The sequence below is a fragment of the Nycticebus coucang genome, chromosome X (assembly GCF_027406575.1).
Source record: "Nycticebus coucang isolate mNycCou1 chromosome X, mNycCou1.pri, whole genome shotgun sequence".
Taxonomy (NCBI): Eukaryota; Metazoa; Chordata; class Mammalia; order Primates; family Lorisidae; genus Nycticebus; species Nycticebus coucang.
The window spans coordinates 168,217,660-168,240,409 of NC_069804.1; positions in this window are offsets into that span (position 1 = coordinate 168,217,660).

Sequence of the window (22,750 nt, forward strand, 5' to 3'; positions counted from 1 at the left end):
CACCAACACTTGCCTTTCTTGTAAGGGATATTCTTCCCCAATTAAATTTTTATCACTTAGAATTGTGTGAGATTGACTAGAGAACAATCAGGCCACTGGCAGAGGAAGATGCTGCTTTCCAGTCCACCGACTTCACCTACAATCTGAGTGAACACTGAAGGTTGCCAGGCGTGTGAAAGGAACACAAATCATAAAGGGTCACGCGAAAGTAGTTTACGCTTTCAATATGAAATCTAAGAATGCTTTTCTATACTCTGTAAATAATTATGCCCATATATATATATTTTTTTTTCAGAGTTGCTCTCATGGTTATGATTTACTATCTCAAAAAGTAGTGCACAACCAGCTCAGGGACAAAGCACACGGGGTGAAATTTGCAGGAAACCAGACATGGGCTTCCAAGACTCTTCTCCCAGTGGAGTCACTCAGGATGCATTTAATTCCTCCAGCAATGTGTTATGACAACACATGAAACGTAGTCTACTAGGGACACTCGGTAGAGACTCAGTGACCAGGGTCTGTACTGGGGGCTGATCAGGTGGAAACCTTCTGCCTGGAACATACCAAAGTTCCAGACTCCCAGAGGCAAAGTAAGTATCCATCATAAACCACGGTTTGTACAGTTTAGGCACAGTGAGCTAGTCTTACTAGTGAATGGTGAGAATTTTCCCAAAACCCAAATTCCCAGATGCCAGTCAAGAGCCAGCATTGCAAGCAGAGCTTTGTCTCATGCCCTGTATATTAATTCTTTTCTTCACAGTTAGAGGGTAAGATGGGGAGGAGAGGCCATGAGTGTGGAGGATCAGATAACACACCACAGGGGCCCTTCTATGTCAGGGACTTAGTCATGAGAGTGATGGAACCACTGACAGGTGTTAAGCTGGAAGCAGGTGACCAGATCCAGGTTGTGCTTAATGATGGAGGAAGAGGCTCATGAAAATCATACTAAAGCCCTGGTCATTAGGGACCCTTTAGAGCCCTGTGTCCCTCCTGGGGAATATGTCTTGTGTGTGGTAATGATCCACTCATTTTATTTTTTTAAAGAAGTGAGGTCTTACTTTATTGCATAGGCTAGAGTGCAGTGGCATGATCATAACTCACTGCAGTCTCCAACTCTTGGGCTCAAATGATCTTCTTACCTCAGACTCATGAGTAGCTATGACTGCAGGCACATGCTACATACCCAGCTAATTTTTAAAAGTGTTTTTTATAGATGGGGGTCTCACTACATTGCTTAGGCTGATCTTGAAGTCACAGGCTCAGTGATCCTCCTACCCTAGATTCTCAAAGTACTGGGATTACAGGTGTGATCCACCACACCCAGCTATGATATGCTCTTTCAACTGTCATGTCCTCTAGACAATGGGCCCCTAGAGAGCAGGGGCTGTGTCTTACATTATCAAAGCAGGCATGTGAGCCCTTGATGAATAAACAAATACTTAAAAATTTAAAAAATGACATCAATTGGGCACTTACCTAGGGCCAGATACTCTACTAAGCTCCTGTGAAGTAGACACATCAATATTATTGCCATTTTAAAGTTGAGGACACTGAGGCTATGAAAGGATAAGTAACTTGTCCAAGTTTCCATCGAGAGTGTCCAAGTCTCAAGGCTGCTTGCTGGACCACTGGTGCTACAATGTCTCCATGGGAGGGAGAGCATCTACTGAGTGTGTAAAGAATCTGAGAGTCAGTTGCCATAGACTTCAGGCAAGTTCATGAGTTCTAATCCATGGATCCATACTCTCTGGAGCCCCAGTGCTGCCCTGACCTTCCTTCTGAGAACACAGCCCTTTCAGGACATTCCTCCATGTGGGCAGCACTGAGCCAGCTACTGCACTGAGGGTGGTGGTGACAATGACTAATAACTGGAGCCTATACATGCTCAGTGCAGGCATCAGCCTGTCAAGTCCTCATGCCACCTCCTGAGAGCATGGGTAAATACTATCCCTGTTTCAGAGCACCAGAATGCAGTGTGAGGGGTGCGCCCATCGAGGATGTACAGAATGTGCAGCTCAGTATTAAAGCCATTGCTTCTGCCTTGGGAACTTTGGGCCAGGGAAACTATCACCAAAGAAGAAACATTTGAGTCTCCCTTTGAAAGATCAGTAGAATTTCATCAGGTAGAAAAAATGAAGAAAGAGCAAACCAAGCCAAGACTCAGTGTGATCAGGGCTTGGTAGTGAGTGAGGCCTCTAGGTGTGGCTATGGAGCAAGCGAGACCAAGCGGGAGGTCAGAAGCTGCTCCAGAGAGTCAGTAATTGAAGATTGGGAAGGTACAGTCAGGCAGGTGGTTAACGCACATTTATTGAGCCTTTATTAGGTGCCAGACACCTTATAAGTCAAACAGCAGGACAGAGATAACTAAGCCACAGTAATCCGTAAGAGTCTGGACAAATATGTGTGTGCCTAGGACTGTTCAGTTCTCTCAGGGATCCATATTTTGTCCCTGGCACCCCAGCTGACCCACTTTATAACATGGATCCAGTATCCTTCCCTCGTCAGACTGGAATCTCCAATAAAACAAGCTTAGCTGAAGTTATTTTCTGGTGATGGAACTTGTTGAGCTTGCAGGATGAGAGATTCTACAAATACAGAGTCTTGTCACTGGACTAGGTGGGGATATTTGTGGTTACATTTAGGGCCCACCCTGAGAAACCAGGATAATCTCATTTCAAAATCTTTAATAACATCTGCAAAGTCTTTCTAATAGGTAACATTCACAGCTTCCTGCTACCCGTGAGGACCATTATTCCTCCTATTCCAGGCCCAAAGAGGCAGCACAGTGGAAGAGAAGCCTGCCTTCACTCAGCCTGTGTGCATGAGTTTTGCATGCCCGCCTTCATTCACAAACCACATTCTGGGAAGGGGCCCTGTGTGCCAGGATCTTTGGAGATGAGGGAGGTTGGCTCTGAAATGGATGTGGTAGCATGTGGACACTCCACAAGAGAAGGCTAGGACAGAAGTGAGGAGTAAAGTTCCCTGGTGATGAGAAGGAATCAAGAGAGCATCCCTATGTGGATGCTGTCCTTAAACCTGATTTAAGTTTTAGCTTCACTCCTACATTCAGACATGAGCCAGGCCTTGCCCTCTGCGAGCTTGCAGTCTAAACCCAGGAGCAACACCAACCAGCATCCTTGTCTTCAGGATACTGAAAGGGCAGGTGATGCCCTCGCTTTCCAAGGGGGGACAATAGAGGCCCACGACAAGGGACTATTTGTGTGGAGTTGAGTTGGAGCTGACTTAGCATAAAGGCTGTGCATTTCCTTACTTCCCCCAGGGTCTTCCTGTGCCTGCCTCAGTGATTTTGTCGTATTTTGTCTTGTTTTCTCTTCCTATTTAAAAGTGAAATAATGATACTCTGTTTCGTCTTCCCTGAGAAGAGTTTGCATAGGAAGTGACTTATTACAAACTGGGCACTTGCTGCATCTGTATAGTTGCTGCATCATGTGGGTAGCAGGACAGCATTTTACTCAAATATTGATTACTTGTTCAAAGTCCAAGTAAGGCTGAAGAATAGCTGGCCATCCCTGCTTTCTTTCAGCACAATCGTGTCAGGCTCCTTCCTTAAAGGGTTGTCCTGGAACTCTGGGTACAGAATGGAAAGTGGCAGAGCCCCACATAGCTCCAGAATCCAAAATTTAACCCTAAATTGAAAATAACACAGGCTTGGATAGGAGCAGAATCTTCTAATCTTAGTTTTGCCTTTCTAACAGTGTGGTTTTCAGCAAATCACTTAAAACCTCTAGGAATCTGTTTCCTTATCATGGGTGTAGAAATGGCTGGCTCTGAGGACAATCATGCAATTTCCTGGTATTTAGCAAATCTTCAGCAAACATTGCTGAGAGCACACTAACAGCCACCAACACTCCAAGGTTAGGCTCCTACCTTTGCCTTCAGCCATGTTCGTGGCTCTTACAAGCCCTGGCAACTGGTCTCATTGAGCCAGCTTACTGGGCATGGGTGGGAACACTATGAACAGCCTCAGATGTTTTGTGCCACTGGACCAGGATTCCAGGTCACAATCAGGCCTGGCAGAGCCTGGGGCCCAGCGTAGTCTCCCATCAAGTCCTCCCATGACCCAAGGTGGCAGCCTGCCCCTCATAGCCCACATGCTGACTCTAGGGTAGGCATGCCAGGCCACTGGGCCCATTCATAACCTTATATTTTTGATGCATATAGTGGAAACATGTCTAGTCTCCTGCCAAACAATATGATTGTTTCTAAGAGCACACTAAGGCTCTAAGGAATCTTAGAAGTAACTCCAATCACTTCTCCCATTTTCCATGTGATTTTTGTCTATTACATAGGTCATTATGAAAGTTTTGAGACAGACTGTGTTATGGTCCATTTTTTCCCTTCCAACAAACACAATCAACAGCATCCTTTCTTCTTTTTTATTGTTGGGGAATCACTGAGGGTACAATGAGCCAGGTTACACTGTTTGCATTGGCTTGATGAAGTCCCTCTATTAATAGTGTCCCACCCCCAAGAGGTGTGTCATACACCATGGCCCCACACCCACCTCCATCCCTCCGTCTCTCCCCTCCCCTAGTCCCCCTCCCCCCACCCTGTACTAACATCAATTGTCCTTATAACAGAATTGAGTATGTTGGATTCTTTCTTCTCCATTCTTGAGATGCTTTACTAAGAAGAATGTATTTCAGCTCCATCCAAATTAATTCAAAAGAAAAAAAAAAAGATGTAAAGTCACCATCCTTTTTAGTGACTGTATAGTATTTCATGGCATACATATACCACAGCTTGTTAATCCATTCCTGGATTGGACGAGGTTGTCCTCTGTCACCACTACTATTCAACATAGTGCCGGAAGTTCTAGCCAATGCAATCAGGCAATAGAAGGTAATAAAGGGCATCCAAATGGGGGCAGAGGAAGTGAAACTCTCCTTCTTTGCCAATGACATGATCTTATTAACCCCAAAGACTCAACCACAAGACTCCTGGAAGTGATCAAAAAAATACGGTAATGTCTCAGGATATAAAATCAATGTCCACAAATCAGCAGCCTTTGTATATACAATAACAGCCAAGATGAGAAACTAATCAAGGACACAATTCCCTTCTCCATAGCTTCAAAGAAAATGAAATACCTAGGAATATACCTGACAAAGGAGGTGAAGGACCTCTATAAAGAAAACTACGAAATCCTAAGAAAAGAAATAGCAGAAGATACTAACAAATGGAAGAACATACCATGTTCATGGCTAGGAATAATCAACATTGTTAAAATGTCTGTACTTCTCAAAGCAATCTATAGAATCAATGTCATTCCTATTAAAATACCAACATCATACTTTCAAGATTTGGAAAAAAAAAAATTCTTCACTTTGTATGGAACCAGAAAAAAACCCGTATAGCTAAGGCAATTCTTAGTAATAAAAAAAAGGCCACGGGCATTATCCTACCAGTCTTTAGGCTGTACTACAAGGCCATAGTGATAAAAACAGCAAGGTATTGGCACAAAAATAGAGACATAGATATCTGGAATAGAATAGAACACTATGAGATGAAATTAAAATCTTATAGCCACCTGATCTTTGATCAACCAAACAAGAACATTCACTGGGGGAAAGAATCCCTATTCAATAAATGGTGCTGGGAGAAAAGGATAACCATGTGTATGACACTTAAATTGGATTAGCACTTTTCTCCACTCACCAAAATTGATTCAGGATGGATAAAAGATCTAAACCTAAGGCATGAATCAATAAAAATCCTCAAAGAAAGTGTGGGGAAAACACCTGAAGCTATCAGCCTGGGGAAAGATTTTATGAAGAAGACTCCAGTGGCAATTGCGACAACAACAAAAATAAATAAATGGGACTTAATGAAACTTAAAAGCTTCAATACAGCTAAGGAAACAACAACCAAAGCAAATAGACAACCATCATGATGGGAAAAGATATTTGCATTTTATGAATCAGACAAAAGCTTGATAACTAGGATCTATAGAGAACTCAAATTAATCAACAACAGCAGCAACAACAAAAAAGCCAACAATCCCCTATATTGATGGGCAAGTGAAATGAATAGAACCTTCCCTAAAGAAGACAGATGAATGGCTAACAAGCTTATGAAAAAATGCTCATTGTCGATTATCAAAGAAATGCAAATCAAAACCACCCTGAGATATCTATCACCGAACACCAGTGAGAATGGCCCACATCACAAAGACTCAAAGAAAGCTGCCGATGCTGGTTGTGGAGAGAAGGGAACACTTTTACACTGCTTGTGGGACTATAAACTAATTACAACCATTTTGGAAGGGAGTATGGAGAATCCTCAAAGAATTCAAACTAGACTTCCCATTTGATCCCATAATCCCATTACTAGGCATCTACCCAGAAGAAAAAAAATCATAAGGTCATTTGCATTAGACTGTTTATTGCAGCTCAATTTACAATTGCCAAATTGTGGAGACAGCATCCTTTCTGATTCACTCGTACAAGTTTCATCTTGCTGGGCTTATTGATGTTGCTGGGAGGGCTTCATTTGTTTCCATACACATGGATTTTATGTTTCTTGATTTTTCTATACCTAAAAACTTTCATAACGACCATGTATTATAGTCCCACTTTCTTCTTGAACATGTTACCTCCAAATTAGTCATTAATATGATTGTTCATGTCAGAGTGTAACAAAACTTGTTCTGTAAGATGGAATGGTAAATATTTTTGGCTTTGTGAGCCCTGTGCTCTGTTATAGCTGTAAAACATTGGTTATGTGGTGTGGAAGTGGCTCTAGACAATAGGTAAATCAACCAAAATGTGTTCTGATAAAAAGTACTTGCAAAAACAGGTGGTCAGTGACATTTGACCTCTATACAGGCCATAGTTTGCCAACTCTCCTGGCTTATATTGTCAGAGGTTTATTCAACTTTACCAATATCCTCCCCCCTTTCCAAAAAACTTTTGCATTCCACTTCTTGTAGATTAAATTTTCTTTGTCCTGAAATAGATCTTCATGTGTGTCTTTCAGCAAAGGTCTCTAAAGCATAACCAATCCTTGACAGAAAAGAATTCCTTTGGCTCTTCAGTCTAGATCTAGATTTAATTGGAAAGGATTACAAACTTTATATAAAAAATGAGACATTTTCTTCAAAAGGCCTTGCTCTAATACAAAATTGTGTCTACCCTAGGTTTGAAACTAATTATGACATAAATATGGACAAGTACTAGAAAATAATATGGGAATATAAGAAGAATTGGTTTGTTAGAATGGCAGGGTTGTATGTGATTATTTTTCTTCCTAGTTATGTTTGTTCAATACATTTTTTTAAAGTTCTTATTTCAACTGATTCAATTTTCTTTTCCTTAGGAAAAAAATAGTTCTAGCTATCAAGTACATTGGTTGGCATAATATCAATATCTAAACAGAATGACATTGGTTTCTCTTTGTAATATCCCAGTTTCTCAAAGAATACCTTAGGGAAAACTCTTGACAACTTGCTGTAGTTATGCTGTCTGGATGACACAAATGTGTTGAACACTGATTCCCAGAAGTATCCACTGGTTCTTTCCCAAGAGGCCTGTGTGCCTACTTCATGTGCTGAAAATTGGCAGCTTCTTGGCATAGGAGCTGTATTGCATAGTCAGAGCTCAAGTTCCATCAGTATCATTTTTGCTACTGATTCACTGTCAGGCATGTGTTGATCTTAATGTCTTTGCAATGGCCGTTTGAAAAAAAAAAAAAACTTGATACTACTGTACCACTTGAATCACCTTGATCTTATGAAACTGCCCTTGATGAAGATTGCAATAATGTAATATCTTAACAATTACATATCACTATATAACAACTTGTCTCAAAATTTAATAGCTTAAACAAAATCTATGTCTTGTCTCTCAAAATTCTGTGAGTCTCCTAGGATACAGTAGAACCTCTGTAAGCTGATAACCCGGGGGACTGCAACAAACTGGTCAACAGATGGAGGAAGTCAACATATGGAACTAGGCCTACTGTACTGATATGTACATGTGGTGCATGTCCAGTATATAAAAATTAGGTAAACTTAAGGAGGTGGCCAATGTAGGGATATGGTCAACTATGAAGGTTCTTCCATATTTTTTTTTTCTACTCTTGGCTGGTTTGATTGACATCTGCCTTGTCTCAATGATGTGTCTCTGGTCAGCCTGTGGGTTGGCAGGATGTTCTAGGATGGCATCACTTCAGATGTCTGGCACTTGTCATATTATGAAATGGTACATCTTGGTTCTTCCGTGCAGTGAGTGCTATGCCATGCAATCCAGATACTCCTTTTCAGGACCAAGACAGATTTTCCCAGCATCTAGAAATGTTGCCTGCTGACAACTTACTGCTAATCCCCTAACTCAATAGATGCCCAAAGTATCTGCTTGGCTCAATATTATACACCTCCCTGAGAATAGCCCTCAAGTAATAATTAGTTAATGAGAAGACAAAAAAAAAAAAATGCCTGGCCCCATTTCCTCAACTTAGCACAACTTTGAAGGAACATCTCAGCTTCAGAGCTTTCCAAAGGACCTGTGTTGTGGCTCAGCTTTATACTATGACCAGTCTTATAATCTTTACTGCTTCACAGTTATTGCCAACAGTATCCCCTTAAAACTTCCTGCTTAAAAATCTTCAACCCAAAATCTCTTTCCTAGAGAATGGCACCTAAGACATTTTTTAATGTGGCTTTTCCTTCTCCAGCAGACTTTCTAGGGCTCATCCACCTCAGGGTTCCCACGTGTGTAAAAGTAAACCACATCTTTTAAGGCCTGAGTTCAGAACTGGCATGATTTCCCTTCTGTCCCATTATTCTGGTCAAACCTATCAGTTATCAAAATGATTTGAATGGATCAAATAATCTTAATAGTAGTGATAATGACACTTACTCAGTGCTTACTTTGTGATAGATGCTGTTCTAAGCACTATGTGCATAAAACTTATTTAATACCACAACCTTATGAGGTAGGTACTGTTGCTATCATTTTATAGAGATAAAGAAATAGTGGTGCTTTATCCTATATTTCCCTGAATGAGTCAAATATGCTACATAATATCTATGAGATATTCTTGGTCTTAAAATGGAGATGGCTGATGTGGTTTTGTGAAGTACAGAACAATAAGACAATTAATTAGCTGATTTCATTTTGGGAAGTTAAATCATTGAACAATGATGATGTTTGCAAGAAGTTTCATTAATTTGGGAATTTTAACGAGTGACTGAGACTTAGATGAAGTACACACAGAGAGGGCTCACTTAGCCCAGTCTTTTGTTGAACTCTACACACATTGTAGTCTTTAGTGTGCTTGCTTGTGCTCCTGGATCTTTACCATATTTTATTCCCTGGAGAAATTACATGCTGAAAGAATTTCAGTTGAAGGATTAGATTAGCGTAGCCAAACCCTCATTTGTGCATCAGAGCAGACATTTGAGCTTCAAGCCAGCTCCTATTTGAATAGAGGTGGATTTAGTGACCGATCCCATGCATTTATGCTGTCTTTTATTTTAATAATTTCTTTTCCCCAACCTCCACTGGTAATCAGAAACTATTTTTGTATGGCCACTCAAATACTACAGAGGCAGCATGGATTTAGTATAAACCTTTATACAGTTAAGAACTGTCTCTTCATTTTTTTTACATAAAAGCTCAGAAACTATTTCTAAGGGAATGTAAGGGAATGTGAGAGCAGCATTGTTTCATTGTCACTGCACCAAGTGACAGGATGTCTGGTCTCCCTGCCCAGGTTGGCATTTCCTTTCTCCCTCACTACCCAACATACAATTGACCAAGAGACTGACCTTTCCATATGGTGAAAAAGTGCTGCTTGGTCATGGGAATGCAAGTTGCTATCCTGTCATGGTAGAATGTGCAAACAAGCTTATAAAGAACATAAAGAACAGCTTAAATGTCCTCCCATTACAGCATATGGAATTTTCACCTTTGTGATACTATAAATACTATAGAGTCAACTTTGAGTATTCTCAACCTGAAGCTCATCACTTTCCTGTCACTTGTATTACTATAACCAGAACACTAAAAATATAACTTGTGATGATATATATGTATGTACCGTTTTCCCCTTAATAAAATCAAATAAAAAGTCACCTTCCAAAGTGGGGCATCGTGCAGTTGTATTCTTTTTAAAAGTGATGTACAATGTTTTATTAGAAAATGTTGGTTAAGAAGAGACAATGTAGATAAACCATTAATACTTTCAATAAAATGTAGTCACTGAGTTAAAAAAAAAAAAAAAAAAAAACATTACAGCCATGCCCTTGGGACAGTTGATAAAAACATCAATGAAAAGTGACTGAACACCAATAGAGTTTGAAAGATTCCCCCAATGAATAGCAGCTAGCCAAGTCAGAATTTTGATTTTATTGTATTTATTACTTAATGAGCATATTAATTTAATAGACCTCAATGTTAGGCTTACTGACCTCAGTATTATTGATACTAATTACAGAGTAATATTTTTTAACCAGGGAAATTATTTCAATCCATTTTTTAGTGGACTAAGGAAAGATTCAATCTCATTTTCTACTATTTCATGATTAAATTGCTGGCCACTCATGCTGTCTTTTGTCTTTTGTATTATATTGCATTTGTTTACTTCCATAAGTAGAACAGGACCATAACCTTGATGACAGAGTTGCTAGAATTTCTGGGTATTCCTCTCCACAGGTCACTGGGTATTGTGTCTATCTCACTCAGGGAAAGTTCCACCTCACTAAACAGGGCCAACCTTTCCAAACACCATTACTTTCATTGGTAGAACTATATGCTAAAAATATTTTCAGCAAATGAACTGTTATAATTGAGCTAAAAGTATGTAGAACTCCCTGGCTTTTTGGCTGGGCTTCTATTTGTTTTTACCATATGCAACTGAGATGTCGAACAAAAAGTAGAGAAATTAATATCAATTTTTTAAATGCCCCAAATAAGACTGAAAAAAAGCCTTAAGGCAGTTTGTTTCCTCTTTAGTCCTTCAGTTCCACAGATGGCATCCTGTTCCAAGAGAATTACAATCAAATAATCAGATAATTGTATCTATATACATAGTTATTTTCTCCAGTATTCAAATCCCTTTGAAATTGTTTTCCCTTTAAGTGTGTTTTTGGTACAAGCCTAAAATCATCATTAAGTTGCCACAGATGGTTCTGCCTTTATCACATTTTTCCTCAGTCTTTCCCTGGATGTAGCTAGGAGCTAGCTTTTTGCTTCGATTCACCTGAGATTTTGCGAACTAAAAATGTAAATATGTCATTTTTACACCATAAACTGGACTAAATGCTTTTTTTTTCCTCTCAGAATTCCTTGGAGGATCTTTGTTACTTTAAGTTGCTTGGCTACTCCTAGCCATGTAGTATGTGGATTATTTTCCTGAAATGTGTTTGAATTGATTTGGTCTTCACAACTGAAGGCCTTTACTGAGATCATTACAAACAAGCCCAATTTTATTCATTCAGCTGCCTAGGTGTTCCAGGTGGATGTGTTTTGGAATCAACATTTCAAGCCACTGTCGATATCTTTCCAACTTGCCATGCCACCATAAACCTGAGTATAATAGCCATATGCACAAAACCCAAGGATGTTCAAATGCCAGTGCTGATGTTTATAACCAGTTTTCCCCAATTTGTGTGCAAAATTTTGTTTATGTGCTAGATAGATAGTGGAATGTCCTTTCAAATATCTGTAGTCAAAGAGCCACGTCTTGATTTCAGTTGTGATATTTTTAAAGATGGAAACCTCATTAACCTTGATTATTGACTCTGAAGATCCAGCCTATTGTTGTGGGCTCTGAGTACGTTCTTGGTGAATTCCAGACTGATTACCTGAAAAAGAAAGACTGTAAAGAGACAGTTAAGTAGGAATTAAATTGTATAATGGATTAAATAACTTTTAATAAGTTTTATGAAATTAAATTTAATTAAAAAGATAAGCCAGTGTCCTTTTAAAATGACCAACATTATAGAAAACATAATTGGAGGTAAATGTTAATGCAAACAGTCCAGAAACTAATGCAGCATTGGAGTATGACCAATGAAACTTGGATTCCCACATCTAGTAGGTGCCCTTGTTCTTTCTCCTTTCTCATCATATGGAGAAGAATTCAATGAGATAAATCGTGTGGGAGATAATGATTTACTTATCATTCCTGTTCACTTTGTGCTCATTATTTCTTCTCACTTCTGGTTTACTCTGCTCCTTAAGTGCCTGCCTAGTGCTCTGTTCTGTATATTATACTTATACTTTGAAAATTATAGTTGGGAAATTATTTTCACCTTCCTTAACTTATTTGACCTTCATCAGGACCATGTGACCTAGTTATTATAGTTAGTGGTGGAGTAATAGCACACATAGTGGCGGTAATGATGTAACCAGCACATAGCATATTCTATTTTCCAGGCACTGTTTTAAGCACTTTACATATATTAACTCATTTTATTGTAACATCTACCTTAAGAGCTAGAATCCATTTATTTTATTAATTTTAAAGCTCACAAAGCCAACTCATGGAAGGGTTAAGCACCCTGCCCAAGAGCACAGGATGAGTAAATACAGAGTCACAATACAAATCCTCTTAGTCTGATTCTTAAGGCCCATCCTCTTAACCACTTGCTCAAGATCATTTATTTGTTCATTTATTCAGGAATCATTTACTGAGTGCATACCATATGCCAGACATTCTCCAAGGCTTTGGAGAAACACCAATAAACAAATAAACAGTTGGACAGTGCCTGTGGCTCAAAGGAGTAGGACACCGGCCCCATATACCGGAGATGGCGGGTTCAAACCCAGCCCTAGCCAAAAACTGCAAAAATACCAACCAAACAGTCCTGGTTTCTTCTCACAAGGTGCTTTCATTTTAGAGGAAGGAGATAAAATAAATAAAAAGAGAAATTTCAGTTAGCAATATTGACATAGCATTTCAGTATCACAACAACAATATAAGAAAAATGAAAGTTGTATGAAAGACAGTGGTGAGGGTGGAGTTGCTTATTTTTTTCAGCTTTATGAGCTATAATTCACAATTAAAATAGTGTATCTTTAAGGAATAAAACTTGATGATTTCATATATGCATAAATCACAACATAGTCACTGCAAATAAGCTAATTATCTTATCTATCACCTACCATAGTAATCATTTAATTAATTAATTAATTAATTAATATATTTATGTGTGTGTGGTGAGCATGGAAAAAGAAAAGCCATTTTGGAAGGCAGCTGGGGAAAAAAGCAGCCCGGAAACCAAACTGCATGATCACAGCAAACTCCCTCCTTATCCCCTGAAATACTTCAAGGCCAGTGTTCCTGAGAAACACCAGAACAGTAACTTTTACTCTGGCCTTAGCTGGTGGCCAATTAAGGGAGTAATTCCTTTACAAGTGTCCTTATTGCAAAGATTAGTTTCTCTGCAGAAGGGATGATTCCCTCTGGGAACCCCCCCTCCCACATTCAACCCTACAGACAAAGAATAATAAAAGCCTGTTGAAACTGTGTAAGAGCAGAGATGGCTCTTGGTCTGACTCCACTCTTTTTCCTTCTCTTTCTCTGCTAATAAAAGCTTTTCCAATCCCTAGATTGGCCTCCTATCCTTTTTTAAGAACTCTTCCCCTGACCCCTGTTCGCCTCAGTGAGAACACTTAAGATCTTAGTAAATTTCAATTACACAATACAGTATGGGTATTAACTATAATCTCACTGTTGTATATTAGATCTTCAGAACTTATTCTTCTTGTGTCACTGAAACTTTCTACCCTTTGACCAACATCTCCCGGTTTCTTTCTCTCACTAGCCCTCATTGTTCACAATAGTCAAAAATGGTGTCATTTTAAGTGCCTATCAACAGATGAATGGATAAATAAAATGTGGTATATATACACAATGGAATATTATTCAACCATTTAAAAGAATAAAATGGCTTCATTTGTGACAACATGGATGAACATGCAGGACATTATCCTGAGTGAAATAAGCCAAGCATAGGAAGACAAATACTGCACAGTCTCCCTTACATAGGGTGAAGCTGTTTTTGATTGGGAACTAGAAAGACCATTCTGAAGAGAAGACTTTGAAGCTGAGACATGAATAAGTGGAAAGAAACAGCCATGTAGAGAATTCTAAGACAGGGTTCAGCAAGAGGTAAGAATACCAAGAACCTTAAAGTGGGAATGACTAAAATGACAGGGGAAAAGAGAGGAAATGAGTTTAAAAACTAACAACTTAAATCAAGAGGTAGGTCTTTGACTAAGGATATTTAGAAGAAATTTATACTGTCTGTCCAGCACATTCCCTACATTTCAGAATGTATAATACAGAGAATGAGGGGGAGAGTGGCAGAACATGAGGTCAGAGATCTCAAAGGGGCTTAATTCTATTGAAGCGTTTTGGATTTTGATCCGAGTGAGGTGAACTCTTGGAAGGCTTTTAAGCAGGGAAGTTTCATGGTCTGACTTCTGGATATTTATTTATTTATTTATTTGGAGACAGAATCTCACTTGGTCACTGTAGGTAGAGTGCCATGGCTTCTTAACTCACAGCAACCTCAAATCCTGGGCTCAAGCAATTCTCTTGCCTCAGCCTCCCAGGTACTGGGACTACAGGTGCCAGCCACAACACCCAACTGTTTTTAAGAGACGAGTTCTCTCTCTTGCTCTGGCTGGTTGAGCTTAGGCAATCTACCCGCCTCAGCCTCCCAAGTGCTGGGATTACAGGCGTGAGCCAACTGTGCCTGGCTCAATCTCTAGATGTTTTGTGGAAAGATAAATTTATAGGATTAAAAGTGGATGCAGGAAGAAAGAAATTTTGGAGTTGAAGCTCCTATCTTTCAAGTGAGTTGCCATGGTTGGGGGCTTTAGGGATTAGAATATCTTAAGACCGTTAGTGTAATAGAATAGTAGGAAACCAATATTTCCAAACCCCCTGCTAATTATGGACAAAGGCCAGATAGATTCTAAGTGGTCTCTAAGGTGAGAAACACAATATCAGTGTTTATGCTCATAAAAGTGGCTTCCCATTTCTCCTCCCAACTGACACCCCTCTCTCAAATTGATAAGCACTACACAATTCAGTAACTGAAGATAACTTTTCTTTTGCTTCTTTAAATACAGAGTGATTTAGCACAGTTCTGCCCTTTTCCTTTCAAATAGGAATGTGTCTGGGCAAAGCGTATGTCTCCTGTGCATCCTACCCAGTTCAGTGTTCTATGAAAGCCTGATAAATGTTCAATCACTCTAATGACCTAAGCCTTCTTCCTGGATATCCTTGGGCTTTTCTCTGGGCTGTAAAGTCTACATTATTCTGGGAAGTTGTCACAGTAATGGTTTGGTCAATTAGTATAAGTATTAGCTGTGACTAGGTCTAAATGATGAAATTGTGTTTTTAAGCATTTTGGATGCAAGGCACAATATATCTAAAACCTCTTTTATAGATTAAATCAAATTGCAGCCAATATTTCAGCAAACTCCATTTAACAAAGCTTGCCAAGACTCCAAGGATCACTCCCTCTCTCAATCTTTTTTCTACTTTGCTTTTCTTCTTTTGTCAAAACTTAGTCTAAAGAAAAGATTTGAAAGTCATTTGTAAATCCCCTCTGGGGATATTCTCATTTTAACTGGGGAAAAAAGAAATTTTGATCCAAAAGAATGAAACTTCACTTACAAAATTCAGCCATCAATGAAAGGGTGGAGCAAATAAATCAAATGTCCACTGTATTCTGCAGAAAAAATAGAAAATAGAATATTTTTGTTTATTTATTGATTATTTGTTTGTTATAAAGATTTGGCTTTTGCAATTATGGAGTTTGACAAGTTTAAATCCACAGTGTGGGCTATGAAGCTGGAGACCCAGGACAGTTGATTGTGTAACTCCAGTCCAAAGACAGTCTTCTGGGCAGTGCCTGTGGCTCAAGGAGTAGGGCAATGGCCCCATATACCAAGGGTGGCAGGTTCAAGCCTGGCCCTGGCCAAAACTGCAAACAAACAAAGACAGTCTTCTGGAGAATTTCTTCTTGCTTAAGGAAGCTCTTCTTTTTGTTCTCTTCGAGCCTCCGATTGATTGGATGAGATGCAGCCACATTGCAGAGGTCAATCTGTTTTTCTCAATCTCTTTTTCTCACTAACTTTAAATTTTCATCTTATCCAAAAATATCCTCCAAGCTGACACAAAAATTAACCATCATATCCACCTTTGATAAGAACTGTTAAAAATATAATTCTATTTGTTACCTTCTTCTGTGGGTTGTGTTCCTCATTATATTTCATTATTTTTTTGTTTGTAGTTCTGTTCAAAGTTAAACAGATAGCCATGGAGATACACACACACACACACATATACATATATAGAGAGAGATATCCATATTGGAAATATTATATTTTCTTCTATCTGTATAAAGATACAATAAAGAACTCATGGAAGAAGGAAGCATCTGTGGCTCAGTGAGTAGGGCACTGGCCCCATATACCGAGGGTGGTGGGTTCAAACCCAGCCCCAACCAAACTGCAACAACAACAACAAAAGTAGCCGGGCATTGTGGCAGGTGCCTGTAGTTTCAGCTACTCGGGAGGCTGAGGCAAGAGATTCGCCTAAGCCCAAGAGCTGGAGGTTGCTGTGAGCTGTGATGCCACAATACTCTACTAAGGGTGAAAAAGTGAGGCTGTCTCTAAAAAAAGAGAACTCATTGGATATAATTAACCTTGTTCAAATCAACAAATGTGTATACTGAGCCCTTATTATACAGTAAGCATTTCAGGCAAAAGGGAAATCAAGTAAGACATAGAGCTTACTCTTACACTCTATTTAGCTGGCAAATAAAAGAAATATACAAATGATTGTAATGTAGGTGGAATAATAATACTATCATAAAAAATGTAAGCACAATATCTGAGAATTTAGAGAAAAGTGATAACACATCTCAAGGAGAGTGTTTACCTATTCCTTCCTTACTTCAACAAATATTCATGAAGTTTTTCTGGAGATACAGCAGTGAAATAATAAATAAATTCCGTGCCATCTTGCAATTCAGCTCCTAGTGGGAGAGACAGACACCAGACACGAGAACAAGTAAGTAGAAAGGTTTTAGGTTCTTATAATATTTGAGATAGTGGTAAGTAAAATAAAAAATAAATAAATAAATTGGACCATGAAAGAGAAGGTGATAAGGTAACTCTTTAAGTTAGGATGGCCAGGTCTTTCTAAAGAGTGGTCTTTCTAAAGCAGAAGGAAGTTATCCATGCTTATGTTTAAGGAAAGAGCATTCTAGTAAGTGGGAATGGCAAATGTAAGGCTTCTGAGGAAAAATGTGTTTAGAGTGTTTAGAAAGGCTTCCTGAAGAGTGGAATTTGCAAAAGAGCTTAAAGAAGAGGAGGTGCTCGGCACCTGTGGCTCAAGCGGCTAAGGTGCCAGCCACATACACCTGAGGTGGCAGGTTCCAATCCAGCCCCAGCCCACCATACAACAATGATGGCTGCAACCAAAAAATAGCCGTATGTTGTGGCAGGTGCCTGTAGTCTCAGCTACTTGGAAGGCAGAGGCAGGAGAATTGCTTGAGCCCAGGAGTTGGAAGTTGCTGTGAGCTGTGATGCCACTGTACTCTACCCAGGGTGACAGCTTGAGGCTCTGTGTCAAAAAAAAAAAAAAAAAAAAAGTGGAGGGATTTTTGTTAGTAAAGACTGGGGGGAGAAAAAGAGAAAATATTTTTTTTAATTGTTTGAGATTCAGTGAGGGTACAAAAAACCAGGTTACACTGATTGCATTTGTTAGATAAAGTCACTCTTAACGATTATGTCTCGCCCCCAGGAGATGTGCCAGACACGGTGACACCCCAACCTCCTCCCTCCTCTGCTCTCCCTGCTCCCCATTCCCCTAACCTCCCCTTGTATTAGCTCATCTGCTGCCTTCATATTAGAATTGAGTATATTAGGTTCTTGCTTCTCCATTCTTGTGATGTTTTACTCAGAAGAATCTATTCCACCTCCATCCAAGTTAAATACAAAAGATGTAACGTTTCCATCTTTTTTGATAGCTGAATAGTATTCCATGGTGTACATATACCACAGCTTGTTAACTCATTCCTGGGTTGGTGGGCATTTAGGCTGTTTCCACATTTGAGCAATTGTAAATTGAGCTGCAGTAAACAGTCTAGTGCAAATGTTCTTAGGATAAAAGGATTTCTTTCCTTCTGGGTAGATGCCTAGTAATGGGATTGCAGGATCAAATGGGAGATCTAGTTTGAATTCTTTGAGGATTCTCCATACTTCCTTCCCAAAAGGTTGTATTAGTTTGCAGTCCCACCAGCAGTGTAAAAGTGTTCCCTTCTCTCCACATCCACGCCAGCATCTGCAGCTTTGAGGCTTTGTAATGTGGGTCATTCTCACTAGGGTTAGGTGATATCTCAGGGTAATTTTGATCTGCATGTCTCGGATGATTAAGGACGATGAGCATTTTTTTCACATTTGTTAGCTATTCATCTGTCTTCTTTAGAGAAGGTTCTATTCACGTCTCTTGCCCAGTGATATGTGGGATTGTTGGGTCTTTTGTTGTTGATTAATTTGAGTATTCTATAGATCCTAGTAATCAAACTTTTGTCTGATTCATGATATGCAAATATCTTTTCCCATTCTGAAGGTTGTCTATTTGCTTTGGTTGTTGTTTCCTTAGCTATAAAGAAACTTTTAAGTTTAATTAAGTCCCATTTATTTGTTTTTGTTGTTGTTGCAATTGTCACTGGAGTCTTCTTCATAAAATCTTTCCCTAGGATGATAGCTTCAAGTGCTTTCCCCACACTTTCTTGGAGTAGTTTTATTGTTTCATGCCTTAGATTTAAATCTTTTATCCATCTTAAATCAATTTTTGGAAGTGGTGAGAGATATAGGTCCAGTTTAAGTCTTTTACATGTGGTTATCCAGTTCTCCCAACACCATTTATTGAACAGGGATTCTTTTCCCCAGTGTATGTTCTTGTTTGCTTTATCAAAAAGTGGCTTTAAGATGTTAACTTCATCTCATGGTTTTCTATTTGGTTCCAAATGTCAATGTTTCTATTTTTGTCCCAATACCATGCTCTTTTGACCACTATGGCCTTGTAGTATAGCTGAAAGTCTGGTATGGAGATACCCCGGCTTTGTTTTTATTACTAATATTTGCCTTGGATATACTGGGTTTCTTCTGCTTCCATATAAATGATGATTTTTTTTCCAAATCTTGAAATATGATGATGGTATTTTTTTATTATTAAATCATAGCTATGTACATTAGTGCAATCAAGGGGTACAATGTGCTGGTTTCATATACAATCTGAAATAGTCTCATCAAATTGTTCAACGTAGCCTTCATGGCATTTTCTTAGTTATTGTATGTAGGCATTTGTATTCTGCCTTTAGTAAGTTTTGCCTATACCTATTCTAAGATGCACCGTAGGTGTGGCCCCACCTATTACCTTTCCTCCACCCTAACCTCCCCCCTCCCTTCCCCTCCCTTGGCCCTTTCCCCATATTCTTGTGCTATAGTTGGGTTATAGCCTTCATGTGAAAGCTATAAATTAGCTTCATAGTAGAGCTGAGTACATTGGATACTTTTTCTTCCATTCCTGAGATACTTTGCTAAGAAGAATATGTTCCAGCTCCATCCATGTAAACATGAAAGAGTAAAGTCTCCATCTTTCTTTAAGGCTGCATAATATTCCATGGTATACATGTACCACAATTTGCTAGTCTATTCGTGGGTCGATGGGCACTTGGGCTTCTTCCATGACTTAGCAATTATGAATTGGACTGCAATAAACATTCTGGTACAGATGTCTTTGTTATATTGTGATTTTTGGTCTTCTGGGTATATACCTAGTAGAGGAATTATAGGATTGAATGACAGATCTATTTTTAGATCTCTAAGTATTCTCCAAACATCCTTCCAAAAGGAACATATTAGTGTGCATTCCCACCAGCAGTGTAGAAGTGTGCCCTTTTCTCCACATCCACGCCAACATCTCTGGCTTTGGGATTTTGTTATGTGGGCTACTCTTACTGGGGTTAGGTGATGATGGTATTTTAATGGGGATTTCATTCAATGTATAAATTGCTTTGGGAAGTGTAGACATTTTGACAATGCTGATTCTTCCCAGCCATGAGCATGGTATGTTCTTCCATTTGTTAATATCATCCATATTTTGAACTCTTTTTCTGTTAAGTTCATTAATTACTTATAGGTGGGGTCTTCTGTAGTAGATGTCTCATGGTTCTTTGGGGAAGTTAGTCTGTTTTGGTTTTTCATGTTGCGTGAATTTTTCTGTTGGCTCCCCCTCATGTGTTCTTTCACCCCCTTATATTCCTTTTTCCTTCTCACTTCCTCCTCGCTTAAAATGAGATTGTCTCAGAGCTTAGTTCTTGAGGTGGCCTCAGCCTGAGCAAAGCCAAACTCTTCCCTGTGGCCAAAAAAAGGAGTCCTTGCTCTTGATGACAATATGTTGCAATATGTTGCCAGGATCACCAGGTGGTGCTGTGGTGTTTTTTAGGAGAGGGAGAACACAAGCAACAACCTCTCTGGTTCTTCCTAACTTAGTTGCCTTCAGTGATTGCCTGATTATTTCCTCAGAATTCAGACCCTGCTGGGTAGGGATCTTAAAGCTCACAAGAGTATTGTGGTGGGCACCTGTAATTCCAGCTACTTGAGAGGCTGAGGCAAGAGAATTGCCTAAGCCCCAAGAGCTGGAAGTTGCTGTGAGCTGTGATGCCACAGCACTCTACTGAGGGCAACAAAGTGAGATCCTGCCAAAAAAAAAAAAAAAGAAAGAAAGGAAGCTCACAATAATTCTCAGCAGCAGATCTCACAGTGCCCTTTGATTCTAGTTCCCATGGGGTGTGGGACTCCCTTAGCCTGTCCCAAGAGTGGAGTTCTGATCCCAGCAGGAGAAATTAAGACAGCCATGCTTTAGGCCCCTGCTAAGACCTTCTCAGGACCTTCCCACAATAGCAGCCCCCTGGCGGCCAAGACCTTCTCAGTATGGCTGCCTTGCCAGCCACCAAACCTATGGCAAATCCACCCATCTGGTATTCAACTCTGGTTGCTGTATACTATTCGAGTCTGCCCACTCTTCTAAGCTTTCCACTCAATGTGCAGCTTCCCACAACAATTGAAAATTCTGGAAAGACTTCCTCCCATCCCAGATCTTCAAGGGGGGCCAGCCGATCCCAGCAGGTTGCAATCACTTGCCTAATTTGTCAGATTTCCACTGCTCTGGATCATACACTGAATCCAGCTCCCCACCTCTTCACTGTGCTCCCTGACCTACAACTCTGGTTAAGATCCCCATCTCAGGTATGACTGGGTTCTCTCTTTTTCCCAAGTCATTCTAGGAGAGCTCAGGTCAATGATCCTTCTGGTCTGCCATCTTGCTCCCCAGATAAAATCTTCTACAGAGAGTAGTAGTTATATGTATTCATATGGCTTTATAGTATTAACTATAATTTTTTTCCTCGATGCTTTTATTTCTTTTCTGTTTCATGCTATGAGTAATTCAAGACATTTTGAAATATCTGGTCTGAGTGCTAGCCTCGTTTATGCAAAACTGTAAAGAGGAAGGATGAGTTGGTTTGGGGGACTATCAGAGTATGTATAATATAATGGTGCCCTTTTCAAGAAGACATATGATCTTTAATTTCACTATGACATTTATGTAAAGTAAATAGCTCTTTTTGTATGCTTTGATAGAGAGTTGCCTATCTGTCATTCACACTAAAGTGAGAATAATTTCAATCATGGAATTCTTTGTGTATTCATACAACCTGAAGTAATCAAAAGGAGACTTAAAAGTTATCTCATCCAAGTTCCTCCTGATGTTTTTTTTTCCCCCACCAAGTGACAGCCTATCTTAAAAGTGAACACAACTAATGATCTCGCTGAAGCTTCCTACCTTTTCATTGATCAATTTTAATAAAATCATTCTCATTGTAGCACCTATCCATTGGTCTAGTGCCTATACCTGTGCAAGTCAGGGTTCTTAGTCACAGATAACAAAATTCACCCTAGCTAGCTTAAAGAGATTTATTACATGTTGCTAGAATATCTGGGAGTGCAGCAAACCCAAGATTTGATATTAAACAGCCAGAAATGTGGAACACCCAATCAAACTATGCATTACTCTAACAGAAATTCCACTAATACCACTGCCCCCCACTCAGTACCAATCATTTTGGACCATAAAAAGTAGCTTTGTCCTATTTTTCCTGCAAGATTCTTACTGTGTATTCACAGTCTCTATCTCTCTCTTTGATTTAATGGGTAAGTGCATCTGCTTGATGAAGCCTAGGTCATGTGCAGAAACTTATATACAAAGGAATCCGGAAGGTGCAGTGTTGTGATTATATAACTCTTAGTAGCAGGAGGTATAGTAGAAGATTGGATGGTTTATTGAGTGAGCCAATCTGCAGTATTTTTCATATTTTCTCTGTAATTTTTTTTTTGTTTGTTTGTTTTTGTTGTTTGTTTGTTTGTTTGTTTTTGCAGTTTTTGGCCGGGGCCAGGTTTGAATCCACCACCTCCAGTATATGAGGCCAGTGCCCTACTCCTTAAGCCACAAGTGCCGCCCTCTCTCTGATCTTTCTTCAGATTAAACAGCTTCAGTTCATTTAAATGTTGAAGTATGTTGAGGTTTAAGTCTATTCACTATCCTAGTAACTTTTCCTCTGAGAATATATGATGTGTATAGGTCATTCAAAATGTCACACGAAAAACAGGATAAATTTTTCAGGTATCTTTTGACC